This window comes from Neovison vison, chromosome 9 (assembly GCF_020171115.1).
Source record: "Neovison vison isolate M4711 chromosome 9, ASM_NN_V1, whole genome shotgun sequence".
NCBI lineage: Eukaryota > Metazoa > Chordata > Mammalia > Carnivora > Mustelidae > Neogale > Neogale vison.
This window is the reverse complement of record NC_058099.1, coordinates 57,544,547-57,552,287: the sequence shown is the minus strand read 5'-3', so window position 1 is coordinate 57,552,287 and position 7,741 is coordinate 57,544,547. Positions and strand designations below refer to the sequence as shown.

General features: G+C 35.2%; 1 non-coding gene across 1 annotated transcript; it reads left to right on the top strand.

Annotated features, from left to right (window-relative positions):
• The first annotated feature begins 2,846 nt into the window (after positions 1 to 2,846).
• Positions 2,847 to 2,952, top strand: LOC122917878. Its single transcript, XR_006386504.1, has one exon. It is a non-coding gene; the product is annotated as a U6 spliceosomal RNA (small nuclear RNA).
• The last annotated feature ends 4,789 nt before the right edge of the window (positions 2,953 to 7,741 follow it).

Below are 7,741 nucleotides of genomic sequence, written 5' to 3'. Positions count from 1 at the left end.
CAGTTCTTTCACCGGAAAAATTAAGATAATAATGATAACCTACATCATAAAATTGTTGTGAGAGTTTAATTATTTGATAGAGGGATTTGCCTAGTCCCTTGCATATGCAAAATGTATAATGGATATGTAATCATATTCTAGAAGCTATCTTGATACATTTCAAAAGAGTAGAGCATAATCTACTTTTAATCATTGTAACATGAAAAACCATTTGCCATTAGAATCATATTTTCAGCTTAGAGAAATGCTGCCCCCTCCACTAACATTTAAATGTGAGCACAGACTTTTTTCTCTACTGTTTACTGCTATATCCTCAGTTCTGAGATTTGTGCCTGGACCAATCATAGTGTATTGTCAGTAACTGCTTGTTGAAAGAATGAATCACTGATCAACTTTTAGTGTCTCCAAGCCAATAAAACCCTCTGTAATACTTTACAATAGACAAAATGTTTCTTTTTAACATCCATCATGGATACACTCCCACCCAGGCTAGCAGTCAATCTAATCTTTCCTTTTCATTTAATCTGCTTCCTCCAGGTTCCAAGTCTCTAATGGATGCCTTGGGTTTCAGGAAGATTCTACAAATCCCTTTAATATCCAACTTGAGGTTTTCCAATATGGTTTATTCATTATAAAGAAAAATAATCTCTTTCTACCAAAATCTTATCAAAATTCTCATTCTAGAAGAATATGAAAATAATAATAATGGTTGATATTTATTGAGTGATTACTCTTACTGTGTATGAGAAACTGGGGTAACATTTATACAATCTTTTTTAATCTTCACAACAATTTTCAATTATACAGATTCTAGAAAACTTCACAGATGAGAAAATTGATATTTGGGGAGGTTGGTTATGCATTATCAAGTCAAAACTTATAAAGAGCAAAATAGGTTTTGCATCAGTCTAATATCAACATTATTGCTCTTAGAACCAAAATAACGCTCTCTGCCCATGCAGTCAGTGTTCAGTACTAAAGCTACCAGAAGATCTGATGATTTCACACACTAAGGCATTAAGGACTGACAATATATTAACTATCAGTTAAAAGGTTACCCTGAATGGATATATTTTCACTTTGGAAAATGACACTTTGAACAAAAATATATTGAACTGAATGAAAGAAATTCTAATGTTGAATTTCAGACCCTGTGATAGGAAAATGGAATAGATAATTTAGGACTGGAGGCTTCCAGAGTTAACACCTTAATATAACTTTGTTCCAAGTTTCATTGTCAAATTTATCTATATGCTTGCCCTTTTAATCCCTATAAATATTCTCTTCTTTAATTAATTCAACTAGTCAATTCATAAAGTTTGTTGTTGTTGTTTGTTTGTTTGTTTTTAATGTCTACTATGTGCTGGCAAACTTAAAATCATTTAAACACATAATTATACTACAATAAGGTAAACATCATAAGAAAAGCAGTTAGTTATTACAAAATTGGAATGAAAGGTACACATAATCATTTGGGTTAAGACATCAAAACAAACAAACAAACTTCAGTGGAACAGTTACATTTAAACAGGAGTTAGGTGGTGGGAGAGGAAGTAAAGAATAGTAAAAAAAGGGGCACCTGGGTTGTTCAGTCATTAAGTGTCTGCCTTCAGCTCAGGTCATGATCTCAGGGTCCTGGGATGGAGTCCTGCATCAGGTGCCCTACTTAGAGGGAGTCGTCTTCTCCTTCTGCTCCTCTATTCATTCGTGCTCTCTCTCTGTCTCTGTCTCTCTGTAACTCTCTCTGTCTCTGTCTCTCTCTCAAATAAGTAAATAAAATCTTTAAAAAATGGTGAAAAGAAATTTATCAACTAGAATAATTTGTGTAAAGAATTCTAGACAGAGCAAACAACACATTCAAAGGTATGAAGGCTTGGAAAAAATAAAATTTGCTGGGAGAATTAAGATTAATTGGCTATGAACAAACACATTCTGGTAGCTTCAATAACAGCACTCACCATTGGTTTTTCCTCTTCTGGTTTTCTGTCTTAAACATTGGGGCTCTGGGGTGCCTGGGTCCCCAGTCGGTTGAGTGACTGACTCTTGATTTCAGCTCAGGTCATGATCTCGGAGTCCTGGGATTGAGCCCAAGTTGGGCTCTGTGCTCAATGGAGAATCTGCTTGAGGGTTCTTCCTCTCTCCTTCTGCCCCTCCTCTCATATCTGCTGTCACTCTTTCCAAAATAAATAAATAATCAAATCTTAAAAACAAAAAAACAAAACAAAAGAAAACCAAAAATATTGGGGCTGTCTATCAGATTCCTACCTCTTAATTAGGTTTTATTGCATTACTTCATTTATTTTAGAGCTTTAATTAGCAGCTACCAGCATGTAGATGGTGGCTCTTTGGAAGCTTCCAGCATACCATTATTTAGACAAGCAAGTCTAATTTAAAGGAGATAATTGGAAGACAGAATAAAACCAGGAAATGCAGAAAGAATAAAAATTGGTAGGCGAAAGAAATTTAAAAGCAACTATTCTCAGTAAGAACTCATGTTTAGCTTAATATTGTTTTTTTTTAAAGATTTTATTTATTTATTTGACAGACAGAGATCACAAGTAGGCAGAGAGGCAGGCAGAGAGAGAGGATGAAGCAGGCTCCCTGCTGAGCAGAGAGCCCAATGCGGGGCTCGATCCCAAGACCCTGAGATCATGACCTGAGCGGAAGGCAGAGGCTTAACCCCCTGAGCCACCCAGGCATCCCCCAAATCTTGGTTTTGAATAATATTCCTTTAGAGAATGACTGATTCTAGGACTAGGGAAGAAAATATGTAATATGAGACTGGAGAATATTGCTGTACCAAAAAGTAAGGAAGTCGTGAAAAAAAGCAAAAGTAAAAACACATTAATGCTGGCTTTAGCATCATAATCTCAAATAAGAATGAAATAGAGAAGATTAGTATGGCCCCTGCACAAGAATGACATGCAAATTCATGAAGTGGTCCATATTAAACAAACAAACAAACAAACAAAAAACACAAAAAAACAAAAACCACACTTTTTAGGTTGTCAAAGAGCCCATGAGCTAATGGAAAGAGTTTCCAGTGATCAAAGCTGAAAGGAATAATTAGAACAAAAACAAAGTAGTATTGGATTATAACACAACATATAGAATAAATGTCCATGATTCCATGAATATAAATAAATGATTTAATGAATTAATGAATGGAGGAAGAAGTGATAAATCCTCCTTACATAAATCCAAAAAAATTGATTAGATTTCCTGCCTTAAAGGAGGAGAAGTATAACTCTCCACCCATGACATATGAACTGTGCACAGAGACTTTGTTCTAAAGGTAAAGTATAGAAACGGGGGGCAGAAAGAGTAACTTCACATTGGGGAAATTATGAACATTCATTCAGGAGGTGAGTAGTCATGGTTAACATCAGCAGTCATAAATCATGATGATCTTATGTACCCTTAATATGATATAATGGAAATGATATGTGATCCTCTGTGATCTTCCTCTCAAAAATCCAAGTCTCAGGAGAAAAACATGGAGACAAGTCCTGTACAGAGGAATCCTACAATACCTCCTCAAGAACTCCTGATGTGAAAAAATAAACTTGAGGAACCTCAAGAACTCCTGACGTGAAAAAATAAACTTGAGGAAAATAGCCAAGAGGAGCCTAAAGAGAGATGACAAATAAATGCATGTGGTATCTTAAATGGGATCTTGAAAAAAAAATTATTAGGTAAAAATCAAGGAAATAGGAATGAACTCTTCTTCCAATATCTTTTACTGATTCTATTTTCATAGTGGCATTTATGTCATTTGTGTCAAATGATATTGGATGAATGTGTTTTGAGGAGATGTTGACCAAGAGTACCTGAGAAGCTGTGTACTGCAGTGAACTCGTAACAGTAAGTCATGTTTTTTGTCTTGTCACTGCTGTGAGACTCTAGGCAAGTCATTCTCACTTGTGTGGAACTCAACTCCCTATGCCAGCTTGAACCTTAGCTTTGGTTATTACAGGATGCATGCATATAGGAGCTCCATTGGAGGGTCTGAGGGTCATATCTAGCCATAAACAATTTATATAAGGAATTATGGAAACTCCAGAGCAATATCTCTCACAAGGAAAAATGAAATCCAGGCACACAAGACCTAAAAAACTATCTCAGTGACTAATGGGGAAGATAGGGAAGGGGGAAGTTGAAGAGCCCAGCATTAAGTATTACATGATTTCTATCCTAATATTCACCAGCGTGTACCTAACTCTGAGGAGAGGAATTTGGTAGAAAGTACAGATACAGTCATTCCACAGAAATCTCTGAAAGTCAAAGCATTGTCTAGGGATTTATGGATTAGCATAGTTAGGAAATAAGATTCTTTCCCCACAGATGAAGAGAGCACACTGTGTTTCTTTTAGTATTAAGAGCTCAGAGATCTCAACTTTCTTTGCAGACCAACAGTTCTGAGGTATTAACACATCAGAATATTTTCCATGTAATGAGGCACATGGTAACACTGACTCAGTGTAAATTTGGTAGCTACCTGAGATGGCTTTGCAGGGATGACACAGACATGGAAGTTTTGGTGTTTTGAATTCTACTGTGCATGCCCCTGTTAGGTTTGGAGAAGGGTAGGACCTTTTTTGAGTTTGAGACAAATATAAAATGAATACAATAGATTCTGCTGTCCTCCAATGGTAAACAGAGCTAGACTCAGGGAAGCAATATTTGTTATTAGCATGGTTGAGCAATAGAAGTTGAAAACAGAAAATAGGGGATTTCCAAGTGATTAATCACTAAAATTGGTATTTCATGAAATTTGAAGTACAACTCCAATATCAGATAAATTGGAGTTACTCTCATAAAAGGTTGATACACTTTCTGACCTTAAACTCTTAATTTTTGGCTTCTCCCTTTTCCCTGGAAAAGATCTGAGAATATTTTTAATGTAACATAAGGGCACTCCAGAATGCAGAATGAAAAATTCCTAACTGAATGATGGCTAAGGCTCTGCCTATCTATAAAAGTTTATTGGCTCTAAGCCAGGGAGGTTTATTATAGGAACATTGTTGCTGACTCTCTAGATTATGAGGAAATGAGGAGAGAGAAAAAAAAAAGCACACACAAATCCTTAGGAGCAGCTGAAATTATAGCTTGGCTGTTTGAAGGTCATACTGTTTTTCCAAACTAATAAAGAAATATTAGTGTTCCAAAGCTTGGGCCCCCTGCCCAGTTTCCATCTCAAGTTTTCTAAGTTAAGTATTTATGTGTCAGTCACTCAAAATAAAATAAAATAAAATAACAAAAACAAAACAAAACAAAACAAAACAAAAAACCCAAAACTTGCTTATCTGAGATCCTAGACCACATGACCAAAATTAAAAGGGCTGTCTATTTCATTCATCTTGCCATAAAAGTTTCAGGTAATATAGACTGATGCAGTTCATTTTGGGTGTGGGAAGTTAAAAAAAAAAAAATGTTGGGAGAGAATAAGTATTTTGCAATTGAATTGTAGGCAGTCCACGGGAAGAAAAGATAAGATATCAAAGACTCCCAGGGCACTTCAAATGTAAGTCCTAATAGAAGAAAAACACATACAGAAATAAGTGATAAAAGTTATTTTCTTTTGGAGGTAACTGACTGTGGACTATTTGTCAGTCAATGGGTGCCATAGGCTGATCAGATGGAAAGGAAGTCCACTGAACTAGAAAAAAATGTGATTCTATTAAATTGGTAACCTTTACGATATAAACAGTTACCAAGTTTGTCATTTACATCAGTCAAGGACAAGCTGAATCAAATGATTTATCTCTTAGTTTTCAGTAAAGCAATTTAAAAGGACTCAATTTGCCAGAGTCCATCCCAGTGTCATGTACCATATATGGCCACACTGATGCAAATTGATAAGTTAGACACTCTGAAACAATTACAATTGGACTCATTTTAGTTTGAAATTACTAAGTAACAAAATATGCTCTTCCATAGATCAGTGGGTGGCATGATACCATTTGGAGGGGTTTTAGGAATAGTTTCAATCATCTGATTACTAGAGAAGGGGGCTATTTGTGGAAGTTCCTAAAGAAATGTTTTCTTTGGCCTCTCCTTTGACATTTATGTATTTTACATATTGCATTAAGCTTTGAAGAGTAAATACATCAGCATATCACATGAACAATTTTTACAGATAACGCAACCTGCTTATGTAAAGGATACTTAGTAAAGAAGTTTGAGGAAGTAGTCAGTGTCTCTGGCTTTTATGAATCAGTTCTTCCAAATGTACACTCACATTCACTTAGAGATATATCCTTGCAAGGTGTAATAGGCTTATTTATTTTCAGAGTTCAACCGTGTTCTACATTCAGAAGTTTACAAAAAGAATTTAGAAAACAATGAATGGATAAGGAAGATGTGGTCCATATACACTATGGAGTATTATGCCTCCATCAGAAAGGATGAATACCCAACTTTTGTAGCAACATGGACGGGACTGGAAGAGATTATGCTGAGTGAAATAAGTCAAGCAGAGAGAGTCAATTATCATATGGTTTCACTTATTTGTGGAGCATAACAAATAGCATGGAGGACAAGGGGCATTAGAGAGGAGTAGGGAATTTGGGTAAATTGGAAGGAGAGGTGAACCATGAGAGACTATGGACTCTGAAAAACAGTCTGAGGGGTTTGAAGTGGCGGGGGGGTGGGAGGTTGGGGTACCAGGTGGTGGGTATTATAGAGGGCACGGCTTGCATGGAGCACTGGGTGTGGTGAAAAAATAATGAATACTGTTTTTCTGAAAATAAATAAATTGGAAAAAAAAAAAGAAAACAATGAAAAATATTTATTTGAAAAATAAATACAACATTGAAAATCCAAATTAAGACATTCAGACTTTGGCTTCACAGTTGGGGGAAATGAAAATATATTTTTCATTTGTACCTCTAAAGTCTTTAGTGAAATATTTTTCTTAAAACCAGTTAGCTAGCTAAAAAAAAAAAACAAAAAACAAAAAACAAAAAAAAACAAACTTCATCTGACATGTTTAAAGAATTATTGTTTTGCCTACTCCATAATTTCGAATTATACTCCATTTTAAAAATGAGCCTTGGTCCAGCACCTTTACAGAGTCAATGAATGCAAATTTTCTTCAATGTTTTGGCACCTTTCATTTTACATTATTGTTTACCTACAGGATTTTCTAAGGATCAGACAATTTGTACCATTTACTTAAATAAAGAATAAAAAGAAATTCCATGTCGGGAAATAAGTATCTAAGTGGATTTAACCGAGTGGCTTTATATTTATAAATACAAATATAGCTCAATTGAAAGTAATTCTTGTCATCTACAGTGATTTTTTAAGTATCTTCTTAAAATATTTGAAATATTACATCCTTAGTTATTTTAATTATGAACACTAAACATTTTCCCTTTAAAATTAACTGTATTTACTGTTTTTTTTTTAAAGATGTTATTTATTTGAGAGAAAAAATGAAAAAGAGAGAGAGGGTGAGAAGGTGCAGGGTCAGAGGGAGAAGCAGGGAACCAGGAATCGAGGTGGGACTCGATCCTTGGACTCCAGGATCATGACCTGAGCTGAAGGCAGTTGTTTAACTAACTGAGGCACACAGGCGCCCCATAAAATTAACTGGATTTACTGTCAAAGTACTTACTTCATTCACAGAATTTTTAAGCATGAATAGTTCTACTTGTCCTATATGATGTCTTTAGACACCCAGATGATACATAAACATCTCAGAGAAAGCAGGTAAGAATTGCCCGTTTTATTTTGA